Below are 15,636 nucleotides of genomic sequence, written 5' to 3' on the forward strand. Positions count from 1 at the left end.
GAGGATTATTGATAAAGCAACAAAAATCAGACTACTGAGCTGGAAGCGCTGCACCTGGAAAGTGTTATACCTTATAGCTCATTTAGCTTTCCCTTTATTTGAACCTTTATATATATATCACTGTCAGCACAGTCCTATATGTATGTTTACTCAGGTGCAAGTCCCATTGAGTTGGATGGAGTTTAGTCCCAAGTTAATGGGCACTGGATGCAGCCTAACGTCTTAAGCTTAAATTTATATTTCTTGTGTTGCAAATGGCTAAATGAGTTTCTCTTCTAAATTCTATAACAGCCTTTGTTAGCTAACTGTTAACTATGAATTCTTTTGTGTATTTTGTGTGATACTTGCATATCTTGTATAGGAAAAGAAATGGCTCCTAGCATTGAGGATGTGTAAATGACCCCAACCCAAAATGTACCACCTCAATTTTTATAGTAAAAACACACACTTGTACCACAGTATTACTATGAATATTCAGAAGCAAACTCTTGCTATCTCTTTGCCTACTTTTGCTTTTGATTAGTCAATAATTATTTTTTGCTAACATGAAAGGGTGTGGTGCAGATAAATATTAGCGTAATGGCAAATACACCTTTTTTCTGGCCTGGGGAAAAACTATACTACGTGTGGGAGTGGCAAATATTATTTATTACCGATCATGCCATGTCTTTTTCCAAACCCCAATTACTGGATTTTATTTTGTTTTGTTTACTGGATTGTCCTGTTGGGCTTGGTTTATGTATAAAGTGTTGTACATTTATTTATGGCTTTCAGATATCAAGCACTATTTTGTTTGAGGTTTTTCCCCACAAGGATGTTACAATTTGTCAGTGTATTTTAAATATAGTGAGAAAGTCCACGTGGTAAGTGTAACATACATACACGAGAGCTTGCCTTTAACTTTATTATGAATAATAAGTATGATTTCTCTAAAATGCTGTTATAAAATTTGCACACATATAAATAAAAAAGTAAGTAAATCAGCAGTTCTATAGGCAAATACCATAATTATTAAGCTAATGAATGTTCTATAGTTGGTTGTGTATAAACCACTCTGTTTAAACAAATGGCAGACATGCAGATGAAAATAATATACTCAATTTGTATCTTGCAGACAGCAAATGAAGGGGAAGTAAATACTACAGATTTAAATCCATATATGCTTTAGAATGTAGATGTATATATCTACTTCTGTGTTTGGATACCAAATGCAAGTCTGTCCATACAGGACACTGATAACCAAACTCAAATGCATTCACATATCTTCCTTAGTACCTAAAAGGAATGAATTAGTATTTAAAGAAAGAGGGTTGTATACAATTAACTGCTAATCAGACTAGACCTATAGAAATCAATATACCTAAGTAGTCATGCTCATTGATTTCACTGGGTCTGCTGTAAGTAGGAGTTGGTTGACAACAACCCCGAGTGAGGAAGCTGAGGAAAAACCTTTCAAGGTGAGCAAATTGTGCTGGTGGTTGTGAACAAGCTGCCCTCCCCACTTTATAGGAGACTTTTCTGACCATACTTGGCTTTCAGCGTTTCCCTTTCAGACCTTAGGATATTAGCCTAAGCTGACCTTCACATGCTTGACCTGATTCATCCACGATTAAATTCATCTCCTTGCTGGCAGATTGCTAAAAGTGTTATCTACTACCACTTTAAGGTGGAATAAAAGTCTAAATTTGAATTTTTGCACAGAAAAACAACAACACTATACGGAACATGAATTGATCAAAACATTCTAGACACTTACCCACCAAAGCAGAGCTTTATAGACCTTACAGGCCTTTATAAATCTCCAAAACAAACACCTGGTGTAAGATGTTCTGTCCGCTGTTGCTTTAAGCTGTTTTCCTCCAGCTTATCTCACTTTTAGTATTGGAGCTAGGTTGGGGGGCAGGCAGAATTGTGTAAAGCAGTAGTGTACAGTACAGGCTGGGGGCAGGGGCTCAGCTTATTTTCCATGCAAATATTTTTCTCCCTCTGTAAAGTGTAGACCCCCCCTACCTTTGTATGTATCTATCATTTGTATATCAACAGCACAGCTAGTATTTAAATAGTTGAGTAAAGTGTTTCCATTTACTTTATCCTGTTTAGAAGCCCAGGAAAAGACAGTGATCTATGCAAAGCACACACTATTGCAGCAATTCTAAGTAGAACATTTTGTAGCTTTATAGAATCCCAAAATATGGTTATCTTCCTGCTATGCTACCCTCTCAAGATATTTAATTACAATACCAGCACTCTGGAGAAGACAGAGAAAATAGAACACGCTGGGCCTGCAACAAAAAGTTGCAGTCTGATTTGTACTTGTTGAGAGTTCCAGTCCGCTAGTAATGCCCCATTTCACTGTTTTATCTCCTTTCCTTCCTCCCCATTTTCTGTTTTATCTCCAAATGTCAGCCAGCATTCTGTGCCAACTGAACATGGTCAGCCTACATTGGGATCGGCAGTCCCTGCCCCCCCCGCCAGTTGGGGGTTTCACCCCTCAAAGTTATTTTTTACTTTTGCAAATCTTGTGATTTCCCCAAGACTGCAAATACTTCCCTCTTGTCCATGGATGGTGCTGTTTTGGCTACATAGGGATCCACACTTGGAGAATAGTCCATTAAAGGGTGTGAGAGCAATGCCTAGAGTAGGTTAGGAGGAAGAGGCTATTCTCCTTTGTTGAAAGGAGCTTGGCTTACACTTAACTGGTAAGGAGGAGGGAAGTGTTCACCCTCTAAGGTTCAATAAAACTAAATGACAAATTTACCAAATCACAGGCCTAGCTTAGGAAATGTCAGTCATTTCTAGAGTTGCCAAATTGCAATTACAAAGCTTTGCTAATTCTGTTAAATATTCCATGTCAGTGGGAGAGCATGCTGTGTTTTGTGTTTCTCGTCCCATTTCTTCATTCATGCCTCCATTCACTCTCCTTTTCTGCCTGCTGTAAAAAGTAGGCTCCAGTCTTCTCTTCAACTAACTGGGCCAGTTCGGTGAACAAAGAGAAAAATGGAGGCAAGGAGAAATAGCCAGGTGGCCGTGTACTTTTTGGCTTCCTCAGAATGTTTTGAATGCACATGAAGTATCCCTGGGTTGAAATCTAGCCAGTACCCATGATGCTGTAGTCCAGAAAGCATTAATGACCACAGCAGAAAAGCTTTGGGTGGGGGAATCCCATTTTTTTCATTCACAAAATATTGGATGATATCACTGTTAGTCATACTCTGAGTAGACCCATTGAAATCAATGTACTGAAGTACATTGATTTTAATGGGTTTATTCTGAATATGTCTTGGTTGGATATCATCCACTGTGACTTTTAATAAGAGGAAAATGCAACATAAATGCCTTCTTGAGGCAAAATGTCTGGACTCCTTGCAACAGCTGCAATGTTAATAACTTCAGTGCTTTGGAAAAAGATGTTGCATGCATCACAACAGCAGTACTAAAATTGGTTGTTTGTGTATAAGCCCTCTTGTAAGATGTGAAAGCTACTAATGTATTAAAACCACAGCCCCTGCCCACTGAATTCATGAAGCAATTTGTGTAATTAGTTGCCTAATGTGACAAAGCAATGCTGCTTTATGAGAACAATTAACTTACAATCCTAGGAACACTTAATTGGAAGTAGGTTTGCATTGCAATCAGTGAGGCTTACTTCAACTTAATACATTGAGGTTTAGGGTGATATACATATTTGGGTGCTAGCAAAATTATTTTGCAATTATGAGAACAAATAATAAAGTTGGACTGCTTCAGTTATTTGTGGTTTAATGGCAAGTATAAGTTTTATTGAGCATTTATTTCCTCTTTCCTCTTACATAGTCATTTAAAATGTTAAGGACACCTGACAGCAGCAGTTAGGTGAGGTTAAATGTATAAAATATATTTTGCTTTTTGCTTTATTGACAAACTATTGATTCATACACTATTCACGTTATGATTGTCAGCTCAATTTGAATAGATCACTTCACCTCCCATTCTCAAACAACAGGAAAGTTGCATGACCTATTTCCAGTTTAAGAAGGTTAAAGGTTAGCTCAAAAGCATCATCTGCCTAACTGCTTAGTTTTAAACTGATCAATTTAATGAAAATCTGTTTTACAGATGGTGTTTTAATGTCTTTGGCAGGATTTGGGCAGCTTTAACATTAGATGTACGCTAGTAAACATTATTTTTTATTTGACCAGAGCAACACCTTTTCTTTTATGTTTTATAGTAGAAAACATGTGGGATATGGTATTTTGGCAGAAGACCCAAAGCAAAAAGTGTTGATGATCTTTCCATATGGATTCCACAACAGAATATATTTATGTCTATTGCTCAAACAAAGCTATATTCATGGCTAAGCAGACTGTTTTACTCTGAATCCTTAAAAAGAATTTCAGTCAGGATTGTATTTGGAAAATGTGTGCTTCCCATTTGCATACGATTGGAACACCAGCATTTAAAACAATAATCAAGACTGTTCCTTATGTATGTGTAAGTATGCACTTTCTGTTTTTAGCTGAGGTGACTAAACTGTGGTTTGTAAGCTAAATGTAGTTCCTGGCAGTTCAAATGTAAGGAGCTGCTGCACTTACTCGACCACATAGTACAAAAATGCAAATAGTTGTGAAAAACCTTATTTGTACTGCGAAGCTGTGTGACTTCCATGTGGCATTATCCACTTGCACAAAAGCAGGAATGAATTCTGTCCACATATTCCCTGTGGATAACTTCAAATTTCAGCCAAATGTCATATATAGCTTTTTAATAATTTTTCAGAAGCATTTTGTTTGTTTGTTTGTAAATAGTGAATATTTAGGGAAACCATAAGGCGGGGACTTTGTGATGGGGAAAATAGGGTGAGTTGAGTCCCCCAACTTTAGCCATAAACACCATTGTGCCAATACAAAACTGTATTTGTCTTTTTGACTTGTGAGTATAATGTGGTTTTGTTACAGAATGTAGTATAGTTCTTCAGTTCAGAGAATTTGGTTCCTATATGCCCTTTGGAAATATAGGGTGAAATCCAATGCAGTTGATTTCTTATTAAATAACATGATGCAGCAGATGTATCCACTATGAGAAAGGGTGAGTGTGTGATTTTCTCCGATTCCCACTTCCTCATGTAACCCCTCTGCTCAGTGGCGTAGCGTGGGTTGTCAGCACCCGGGGCAAGGCAAGTAATTTGCGCCCCCTAACCCGTGGATTTGCGCCCCCTAACCCATGGATGTGTGCCCCCTAACCCTAACCCCCAGATGTTGCGCCCGGTGCGCCCGGCCCCCCCTGCACCCCCCACGCTACGCCACTGCCTCTGCTACTGTCAGTGCTGTTCTGGAACAGATTTGGAGGGAAGACATAGTGGCTGAAACAGGAAGGGGGAATCAATGAAAAATTCCTCCTCTTCACCTGCTCATCTCAGTCAATGCCTCTATTGGATAATGTGTAGGGAAACTTAACATTCTCATATTCTCAAACTTACTGCACAAATTTTGCTATGGTGTAGAAGAATATGCAATCTGTTCATCAAAAATAATTGCAGTGACTTAAGGTGTTCACTGAGTATGTTTTAAAACATGTGTATGTAGTACACAGTACCACAAATACAGCAGGCAACAGACCAAAATAACAACATATATCTGAAGGAAGATCCTTGAAACTGCTTTTGTGACCATTGTATCAAGTACAACTTATATGTAAAGTGGTAGTTTAGGGTGTGCTAAATTCATTTCCTATGCTACCTTTAAACTAGAGAACTAGCTGTCTATATGCCATGTACTGCAGATAAACTCTCTCCATTGAGACTTATGCAGAGATCTGGGGGAGGGGGACACCCATTGCAATGAACACTATTAGCATAACAGCAGTGCTTGGCGGAGTCCATCTTTTTATAACTGGATCCCTTTTCAGTGACATTAATTTGGTACTTCCTTGCCACCATTTTAGAATCTGATTTTATATATTTGGTTCACTTTTTTAGTTAAATGCAGAATAGCTTTTTGCGTAAGAATTCTAAAGCAAGATTCCCCCAGGTGTTGCTGACTCTGATGTGTTTATTTAAAGAAAAAGTTCACTATGGTCCTTTATTTTGTCAACAAATGACTGCTACCAGCCTTTAAAATAGCCCAGTGAAACTAAATTATTACGAATATATAAGATTGCATTCAGAAAGGCTTGAAGAACAAATGGAGCATTGACTATATTTTATAGGATAGATTTATAGCCTGTCCTTGGGTCACTTAGGGCCAAGAATTTTCACGGTCAGCTGGTTGGGCCTGCTGGCGAGCATCCTCAGCAGGAAATGTAAATACCATATAGCACCTGCTCTTCAGCTGGGCGGCTAGCACTCTCTTCTGCTTTTGGAAGGGAAGTATCTCCCACCTCAAGTCTGGTCCAAAGTAGAAAGCTTAATTATACTGGTCTTGCTCTGCATCTGTCATCAGTGAAGCAGAATAGTCTGTCTGGATTCTCTAATGCTGTTTGCATATTCGGATTTTAAATCAGCCAGAGATATTGAATGAATTGCTTGTGTCTCCTTGTTTATGAATGAGACAACTGGGATTTAGGTAACTTCAAGAGTACTATTTCCCCAATGAACATTGCTAGTGTTTTCCTCATTATTCTTGTTATGGATGAAAGCATCAGTGTTAAAAATTAAAAATTGTATTTGGGAGAGTAGGTATGAAATAACAAAGGAAGGGGGAGAGAGAAATCCATCTACAACACAAGCTACATTTGTTTGCTATATTTTGTTTAGCATGCAATGATGATACTTTGATCAGTGTAGAATTAACAGAGTTCCATAATTTAAATTTCAATAGTCTTCTCCTAAGTTTCCAATTTAAAATCAAATATCCCAGATATGTGCCATTCCAATTATTGAACTGTCATTGTCCCAATATGATAGTAAAAGAGGTTGTGAGATTGTGCTGTGCTTATTTGCATAAAAGTCATTGTGCAAAAAGAAATTGGAATGTTTCGGTACATTCGAGAGTCAAAACATGGTTTCCTTAATCTTACTATAGTCATTTGTTTAGATAAAGAAAGCTGTTTGGAGAGATAAATAAAAGTTATTATTTTCTTGCTCTTAAACATAGTTGTCACTGAAAAATATTTCATTTTTTAATAGTGGTTTAACATTTGTGGTCATTTCAGGGTTGAAATATCTAAAATTAAATTCCCATGGCTGTTTATGTGTGTCAAGTAATTTGAATTATGCTATTATATTAACATGTATAATGATAAGGAAAGTGTTAAGAAACCATTTTTGTATCAGCCTATTAAAATATAAATATACTTCATGTCTACATAAATGCATGTGTGTGCTAATGAACAAATGGTGGGGTAATAATTTTAAAGGGTTCCTTTTTGCTTCTAGTTTAGTGGGAATAACAACTTGTAAATAACCCACACATTATAATTCTGTTTAAACATCATATATATTTTAGTCAGGACTTTCTGTCATGTTGAGGATATATACCGTACTATGACAATCAATTTAAAAATATTTATTTTCAGTACCTTAAAAATAAATCTGCAGTTTCCCCTCAAAATATGATCTATAAAATTGGATCAAAATACAGGTTTTTCTGCAAATGAAAAAATGTATTTGATATCACATTTAGAGCTAGGCTCTAAAAGCTAGGTAAGAACCTATGCTTTGGAAGTTGGATCCAGCTCTTCAATGTGTTGCATCTCATCCCCTGAACTTTAAAGGTGTGGACTGGGATGGCAAACAGCCAACTGAATCTGCTTTCACTTTCAAAGACATGAATCAGATGTCTCACACCCAGCCAATCAGCAGCTTCCCTTATCGTGCTCTCCCTTATCGTGTAGGAGGCTGCCCAGCAAGGGGAAGCCTCCCACCTGATGGGGGACAACTTTAAAAGCATGGTTCAGGCATGCTCAGAAGTGAAATCATAGGCTGGGTTGAAAGCCAGCCAGCCCAATCTGCATCTTCACAGCTCTCATAAGGTACTGGGCAGCCTACCACCCGATGAGGGATGCCTTTGGAAATGTGGATTGGGCTGACTGTCAGCTGGCCTGATGCAGACATTCAGAGGTGAAAGTGCAGAGCATGTCAGTTGTCAACTGGCCTGGTCCACATTGTCAAACTCTTTTGAGGCATAATAGGTGCTTTTTAATTGCATGTGACTACTAATTAATGTTTTCTGTGGGTATCACCCCTGCCCTAAAATATTTTAGCTTAGTTCTCCCTTGCACTCTATGTTCCTCACACAGCCACTAATGCACTAAGCCACAGTATCCACTGATTTCCATCTCTCTATTTTAATGGCTTGCCTTTTGGACTGTCTGCCAGAACTACAAAATAAGGAGGCTGTTGCCCCTTTTAGCTGTTATCTCGTGGTGCCCTACAATGTTTCTTGTGTTTCCCAGGGAGGTGCTTTATCTGGGAATCCTTGCCCTCTATGGGAGTAAATGGAATACCTTTTCTGATATGTGAGAGGACTATTGAGTAAAAATTATGACACTTTTTCATGTCAAATTTTAAGGCTAAGTGGTGTGCAGGAATGCTATCCTGACTGTATAAGGTATCTACATAGATCAGTAGATATGCAGTATTACATTCACTATAAATATCATACACAGATTTCTACATTTTCTGAATTGTATGTACATATAGCTACATAGTCCTATTTTTATGAGAATCTCTAACAAGATAACTTTTCCAGAGGAGAAAAAGCCTTTCCCAGTCGACAAAGGTCAGAGCAAGATGTGATCAAATTATTAGAACCATGGTGAAGCTGCATGGGCTAAATGAAAATGTGGATTTGGTCCGAAACCTTAAAGTTCCTCATTATGTGTTCAGTTTGTAGATTATATATTTCGGCCAGGGGGATGCCTCTTTGTAATAAAAAGGAATAGCATTCCCAAGTTTGCTTGCTTTGTGTAAACTTCCACTGAATTATGCATATATTGCAGACAGTGATGCTTAGCTGGATCAACTGTTAATGACACAGTTATTGTGAACGTTATTCTTAATCAACGAATGTACTGCAAATACATAAGCAGCCTTCTTTCTTAATGTCAGAACTGGAGGTTGTAAGTTACTTTTCGTTTTCCTTTTCCTTCTTCTGTCTCTTGGGAATGGCACATCACATAGTGAAATAGTGTTTGTTTGACCTCCCCTTCCCAAATACAGGGGCACGTTTATATTAACAGTAAAGTTCACAGAACTTCTCCTAGTGGAGTACCAAAAACAAGCATGTCATGGAAATGACCCTCTTGGTCTCCAGAGAAATGGAGTTAACCCTCATGTGCCACATAGTCTTCAGATATAGTCTTCATCTAACATGGTCCCAGAGGAAACTGAAAGTGTTTGTGGGAGCAAAGGTATTACTATAAACTTTAGTTTTTAAAAGCAGAGGATGTTGAAATAAATGGAAATGGATATAAAGTCAAGCAAATCCACAAGAGCAAATCATAACAGCAAAAACCAAATTGAAGAAACAGTTTAAATTAAGTGTATTGTTCCTCCCTCTAATCAATTTTCTCTTGTGTTATGTGAGAAAACTAAACTATTTATAGCTTCTACTGTTTGACCCAGCTTCAGTGTATTGCTTCATACTGAAAGAACTTTGCTTGCTCTTGAAAGGTTGACCAGTTACGTAGTTGCCCTCTTAATCCCAGGCGCTAGTCCCTGCCTTCTCAAATGTATCCAGACTCACCAAAGGGTGAACAGCTTCCCTAAATGGATACTATACCTAACATATTCCAACATTTCTCCTTGATTTAAATGTCAGAACCAGCTGAGTGAAATACCTTTTCTACATTAAAAGTTAAGAGCTGTGGTATACCTAGTAGACATAGTAAGGCCATATCCTCAAACCATTTTGTCTAAACTACTGCAACTGATATTAATGTTAATAATGATCCCTCCGTTTTTTAAAAAAAAATGAATTTAAGACTAAAAAGTTCCTGTTCAACTATAGGAAGAGGTAAAGGATCAGAGTATACCTGAAAGAGATAAAAGATTTCATCAGATTTAATAAAAAAAATGACTGAAGAATGAGCTCATTGTTGTTGACAGTGAATGCTGGCTGTCCCATGGTAAAACTTCAGTAGTCAGCACTGCTGTAGAGGCACTATAAAGAAAATACAGGAAAATCTTCCATACTATGTATTACTCACCAGGCCTAAGCTGAAATACAGTATTCAGTGTTTGCAAGCGCACTTTAAGAGGTATGCAAAGGGGAATATTTTCTTAGATTTTGTTGATTTCCCCTAAAAAATTAAACTAAGAATTATTGTATTTTTACATATATTTCATGAAACAATATCATATTGTATAAAAATATTAATAATTCCTGCTTTGCACAACTGATGGTATATTTCTAATGTGGCACACAGTAGTGGACAAATTACCCAAAGCTGAATTAACTAAACATTATAGGAATGGTTCAGTTGTAATTTTACAGTAAGGGATTCCCTTCACCTCTAGAATTCTGTGCTTTCATAGTACGCATATAGAATGATAACACCCTCTTTCAGCTTCAGTTTCAACTGAGCTTTAGAAACGAAAGCAAGAGAAAAGCTGCAGTCTGTGTGTGTGTGTGCACGCGCGCCTGTGTGTATGGTATAAGTGCCAATTTTCAAAACACAGTCAATCCTCTCATCTGTGACATGGTGGTCTACTTTTTTCTTTTCTTTTAATGTCATGAGTGAAAAAAATTGCATACAAATGTGTGGGGAGACAGTTGCTTCTTGTCAATTCTAGGTTTAGAAATGTAAGGGTGTCTGAGACTTTTTATATTTATGTTGCTTATTTTTTTTATAAAGTTCCCTTTCTTGTCCTATTCACATAACATCTTTGCATGGGCAAGGGAGTGGGTGGCACTAAACCACTGTACCTCTTGGGCTTGATGATCGGAAGGTTGGCAGTTCGAATCTGTGCAATGGGGTGAGCGCCTGTTCCTCTGTCCCAGCTTCTGCCAGTTCAAAGGCACACCAGTACAAGTAGATAAATAGGTACTGCTGCAGAGGGAAGGTAAACGATGTTTCTGTGTGCTTTTAGTAGCACCTTAAAGACCAACTAAGTTAGTTCTTGGTATGAGCTTTCGTGTGCATGCACACTTCTTCAGATATACTGTATCTGAAGAAGTGTGCATGCACACGAAAGCTCATACCAAGAACTAACTTAGTTGGTCTTTAAGGTGCTACTGGAAGGAATTTTTTTATTTTGACTATGGCAGACCAACACGGCTACCTATCTGTATCTGTGTGCTTTTGTATGGGAAAACTGGTCAACTTGACTCCGGTATCCTTTGTCTAATACTAGGATTGCTGCAAAACGGGAGGCAAAAAAACCATTTGCTTTAATATACATATTGTTGTTACATGTGGAGAAAAGAGCTTCCCTTTTCCACCTAAAATAATGCACAGACATTCTTCAGGGGCTATTTCATAAAGAACATCCTTTTTAAATTTTTACCTTCCACCATATTGCTCGTTTATTTAGTTTTCTTGTGGCTCTATAAAGCTCCTTTTGTAGTTACAACTAACCTAACTTATTTTATGTCATCTACAATCTTTGACACCTCATTGGCCATTGCCTTTTCAGATCATTAATAAATACATTAAGCAAGACTTCTCTTACTATGGAACATTTGGGCAACCCATTCTGATTTTTTTTCCATGTTGTACATGGACCATTAATTCCTAATTTGTTTTGTAACTCTTTGTATCATGTCACCAGTTCAGTTTTCATCCCACAAGTTCACAATTTCTTAATAGCTTTTTCTGAAGGACATTATCAGATTTTTTTTAAATGCCTAAACTAACTGCCAGATTAATTTTTAGATTCTTAGGTTAACACTGAAATATTTATAGACTAAAGATACCAGAATTTTCTCAAGGAAAATGGTTATATGCATTGTGACATGCAAGGAATCTTGATGTTGATGTGAGAAGTCCATACATTTTTATTTAATCTTCATACATTCCTGACACTGTCCAGTGTAATGACCGCTACTTGTTTTCTCAAACTTGTGACTAGTTCACCATTACTACATAATGGAGTAGTACACTATTGGTAACCTCAGAAGTTAGGATATTAGGATGCCCCCCCCATTAGCAAAAATAAAAGAGGGGAGGAGAAAAACGCACCTTTGTCAGCCACCATTGCACTTTGCACCTCTCCTATATTCAGAACAGAAGGCAGTGCAAGATACCTAGTCCAAGCATCTAATGAAATGTGGTCATGTTTACGGGACGTGTTCAATGTAGGAGAAGGCTGACATAGTGCAAACAGGTTCAGTATGGGGGTAGCAAATAGTCTCTCCTGCATTTATTTATTTTTTAAAAAATTATTTATTTGTTTTTTCAGATTAAAACTTTACAGTCACATTTCCAACATACAAGATAAAAACAAGATTCCAAGGAATCTCCCGGACTTCCCTCCTCCCCTTATTGTTAATCATTTCCTCCTGCATCTTTTATAATAATCCAAACCTTTTATCTCTCCATTGTATCCAAAATTCACCATTAAACTACAAGTGATATTGCAATCCTACTAATGATTTTAACTGTTTACAATGGTTTTTAAGATAAGTTATAAAGTTCCTTATTAAAATTTTGGTCTTCCTGATTTCTGATTCTTCCAGACATTTTGGCATAATCCATCAACTTGATCTGCCATTCTTCTTGGGTATTTTGAATTTTTAAGCAGAGACATTTTGGGCGCACCATAGGAGGGGTGTGCCATGTTTGAGAACCCGGTGTGGTCTTAACTGTGAGCCATTTTTGAATACTAAAAACCCTTCATCATTCTTGGCATTTTACCTCTTTTAATGCCCAAGTAGCTACTACTATTATTATTACCATCAGAGCTTTATTCTGTGTAGCTTAAGACAGAAAAGAAAAATTATCCCCATCCTGTCTCTTTATTCTCCCAACAATATATGATATAGGTTAGGCTGACAGTCTTAAATAACTCTTTTAATGTTACATAGACTTTGGATACAATGTAGGACTGAAAAATTAGGAGGATTTATAGTACAGTATGCAGCTGAAAAGGTTAACTAAAGAACCCACGGAGGGGAGGAGGGAAGTCTAGAGATTCGGAAGAATCCTCTTTAATTTTTATTATTTGTGATTTTGTGTGAATGAATTTGTAAAATCAAATAAAAATCATTCCCGCCTCCCAAAAAGCTGATAGATAGTGACTGGCCCAAGCTCATTCGGTGAGTTTGGTGACCAAGTTGGGGATTTGAACCCAGGTTTCTCTGGCCTTAGTCCAACACACTGATCGCTACACAACAGTAATGTCAAAGGGGAAGACTTACATGGTGTTCTTTTGATGCGTGAGTGAAAGAAATGCATCCTTTTGCTTAATAACCGTGAGTATATGCCAGTCAGTGATGTGGTCCAGGGCATTTCTCATTAAAGCGGTGTCGCTTGTCTGTGATCATTAGCCAGTATACAGAATTCTTGTGGCTTAACTACTATTATTTCTTGGGAGTTTCAAAGGGTTTTCAAAATTCTAGAATGTTCTATTAATTGGATGACGTTTCAGAATGCAGGTTGTAATTGCAGAGGTTGGCTTTTAGTTTATTTTTAGTATTTCCGCTGATTTCTGGTGCACTCTGTGGGATACTTAGGAGGCAAAACATTAAAGAGACCTCCTGGAAGAAAGGATGTACAAGTGTCCACAAGGTGGAAAGCTGTAATTTGGGTGTCCTTTTTTCATTAGAGAAATTATGTACCTCTTTGATGAAAGGGTATTTTTAGAGGTGTTCATATGTTCTTCAGTCATTATTTCTTACTTCAAATATATTTTAGCTTCAGAGTTCAAATTGAGTTGTTCCACTGTCCAGAGATAGTGTTTTGTGTTCTATGGTTCACCCAAGGCAATCCCCTTATTTCTGATGCTATTGGTTAAAAGTTGATTATCAAAAAGGGTCAAAATGACAGAAAACCAGGGGATACTTTTTTTTTGAGCTTTTGGTAATTTGGAAAGCAAGACCATACCATTATCCCAGAATAAACTTCCTTAAATCTCCTGCAATGGTCCTCAGAGCACACATCCCTCAATGTCTTAACAACAATTTTTTTCACGTGATTCAAAACGGCACAGTTTTACAAGATTTGTTTAGAAAGCCCTCCCCCCGCCGCCTTTTATTATGCAGAAAGTTCATAGTGCGGATAGAAAACTGCAAACAGAAAACATACTGTGGTTAACAAAAATCAAACATTTCTTTGCTAGTCCAATGATTTATTTTGTTTGATTTGGAATTCTGACTGATAACCTTTAAACTTTTGAAGATGCTAGCTAGTTCTGTAGTGGGACAAAGGAACTTGAGTTAGATGTGTGTGTGCTTATGAGGGCAGAGAGAGAGAGAGAGAGAGAGAGAATGTTCCCCTCTCTTCTACAGCATGTAGCATGTTGTGGTGACTTCTGCATTTGCACACTATTTTTGTTGTAATAATCAAGCCCCACCCACTGCCCTCAATCCACATTTGTCTGCAGATGTGGGTTTCCTCCTTTCAGAAGCTTTTGCTATATACTACATAGTCATCAATTGTTTCATCTCATCTAGCCATTTGTTTGGCCCAATTATCACTTTTTTGTTGCATCATGACAGCTACCAAACAGTGCTTCAGCAGGTTAGGATCAATGCTACATCAGGAATGTGAGCTACACAATTTGGGAACACCACACAGAAAATTCCACTGCCAGGACACCTTCCTTGCCTTCCAGGATTTACTAACATGAAAAATCCCCCCAAACCAATGTTTTCTGGATTACTACTGAATCGCGGATACCCATTCTACTGAAATAATTTTTTAGTGGTAGTTGCACCACACTAATAACATGGCAACTCCTCTTCCTCCACCTATTTCTGTTTATTTGTTTTCCTGTGACATAGTTGAAACACTCATGTGCTTCATGTCTGCATGGATTGATCCATTTATGATGAAGCATTATAGTTCTCTTCACTAACTTTGTAAGAATAGTCAGCTGTCTTCCGTCATTTTGTGTGCACTTGTTTTCAAATGTTGTTGAGTAATTTCTAAATATGCACGGTTATGTGTTGAAACTACAAGAAGGGCTGTATTTAATGAAGAGGGGCGTTGCATACAAAAGGTCTCATGTTCAGTCCCTGGAATCTCCACATTCAGCTGGGGAAGAATTCAGTCTGAAACCCTTGAGAGTCACTGCCAGAGTAAACTGTGCTGAGCTATATGGATCAATGGTCTGATATAAGACAGTTTCCTGTGTTCCCATTGCTTCAGGGTTGTGCTCTTAAGATAGCTTCATCATAAGGAGATGGTAAAATCACAAGTCAATTTTGCCACCAGGCCCTAAAGAAACAATCCTATATTCTCAACCTACTAATTATAGCAAGGAAAGTATTTCAGAAATGTTTTCAGGTAATTCTTTTAACTGCACAGATATTATTTTTCATATCCTGCACATACAAAGCTGAGCTCTGTTAATGCCAAGGCAGAGAAAAGTTATGACTAATACATTTCAGAAATTGCCAGCATTTTTCTTATAATAGCTTTTCCGTTCTCTGAACATTATGGTTTTGAAGCCTGACGTCTTGGGACTTTTCAAGGCTAAAATACAACTGCCTCATGTTCCATCGGAGTGTTAGATGTCTCTCATTTCCATTGCAGCAAAGCACCCATTTAAATCTC

General features: G+C 37.6%; 1 protein-coding gene across 8 annotated transcripts in view; it reads left to right on the plus strand.

Moving 5' to 3' along the window:
- The window catches only part of ZFHX4 (zinc finger homeobox 4), a 181,766-nt gene that overhangs the window by 30,664 nt on the left and 135,466 nt on the right, over nucleotides 1–15,636 (plus strand). The window lies entirely within an intron of this gene.

The sequence above is a fragment of the Podarcis vaucheri genome (assembly GCF_965113315.1).
Source record: "Podarcis vaucheri genome assembly, chromosome: 8".
NCBI lineage: Eukaryota > Metazoa > Chordata > Lepidosauria > Squamata > Lacertidae > Podarcis > Podarcis vaucheri.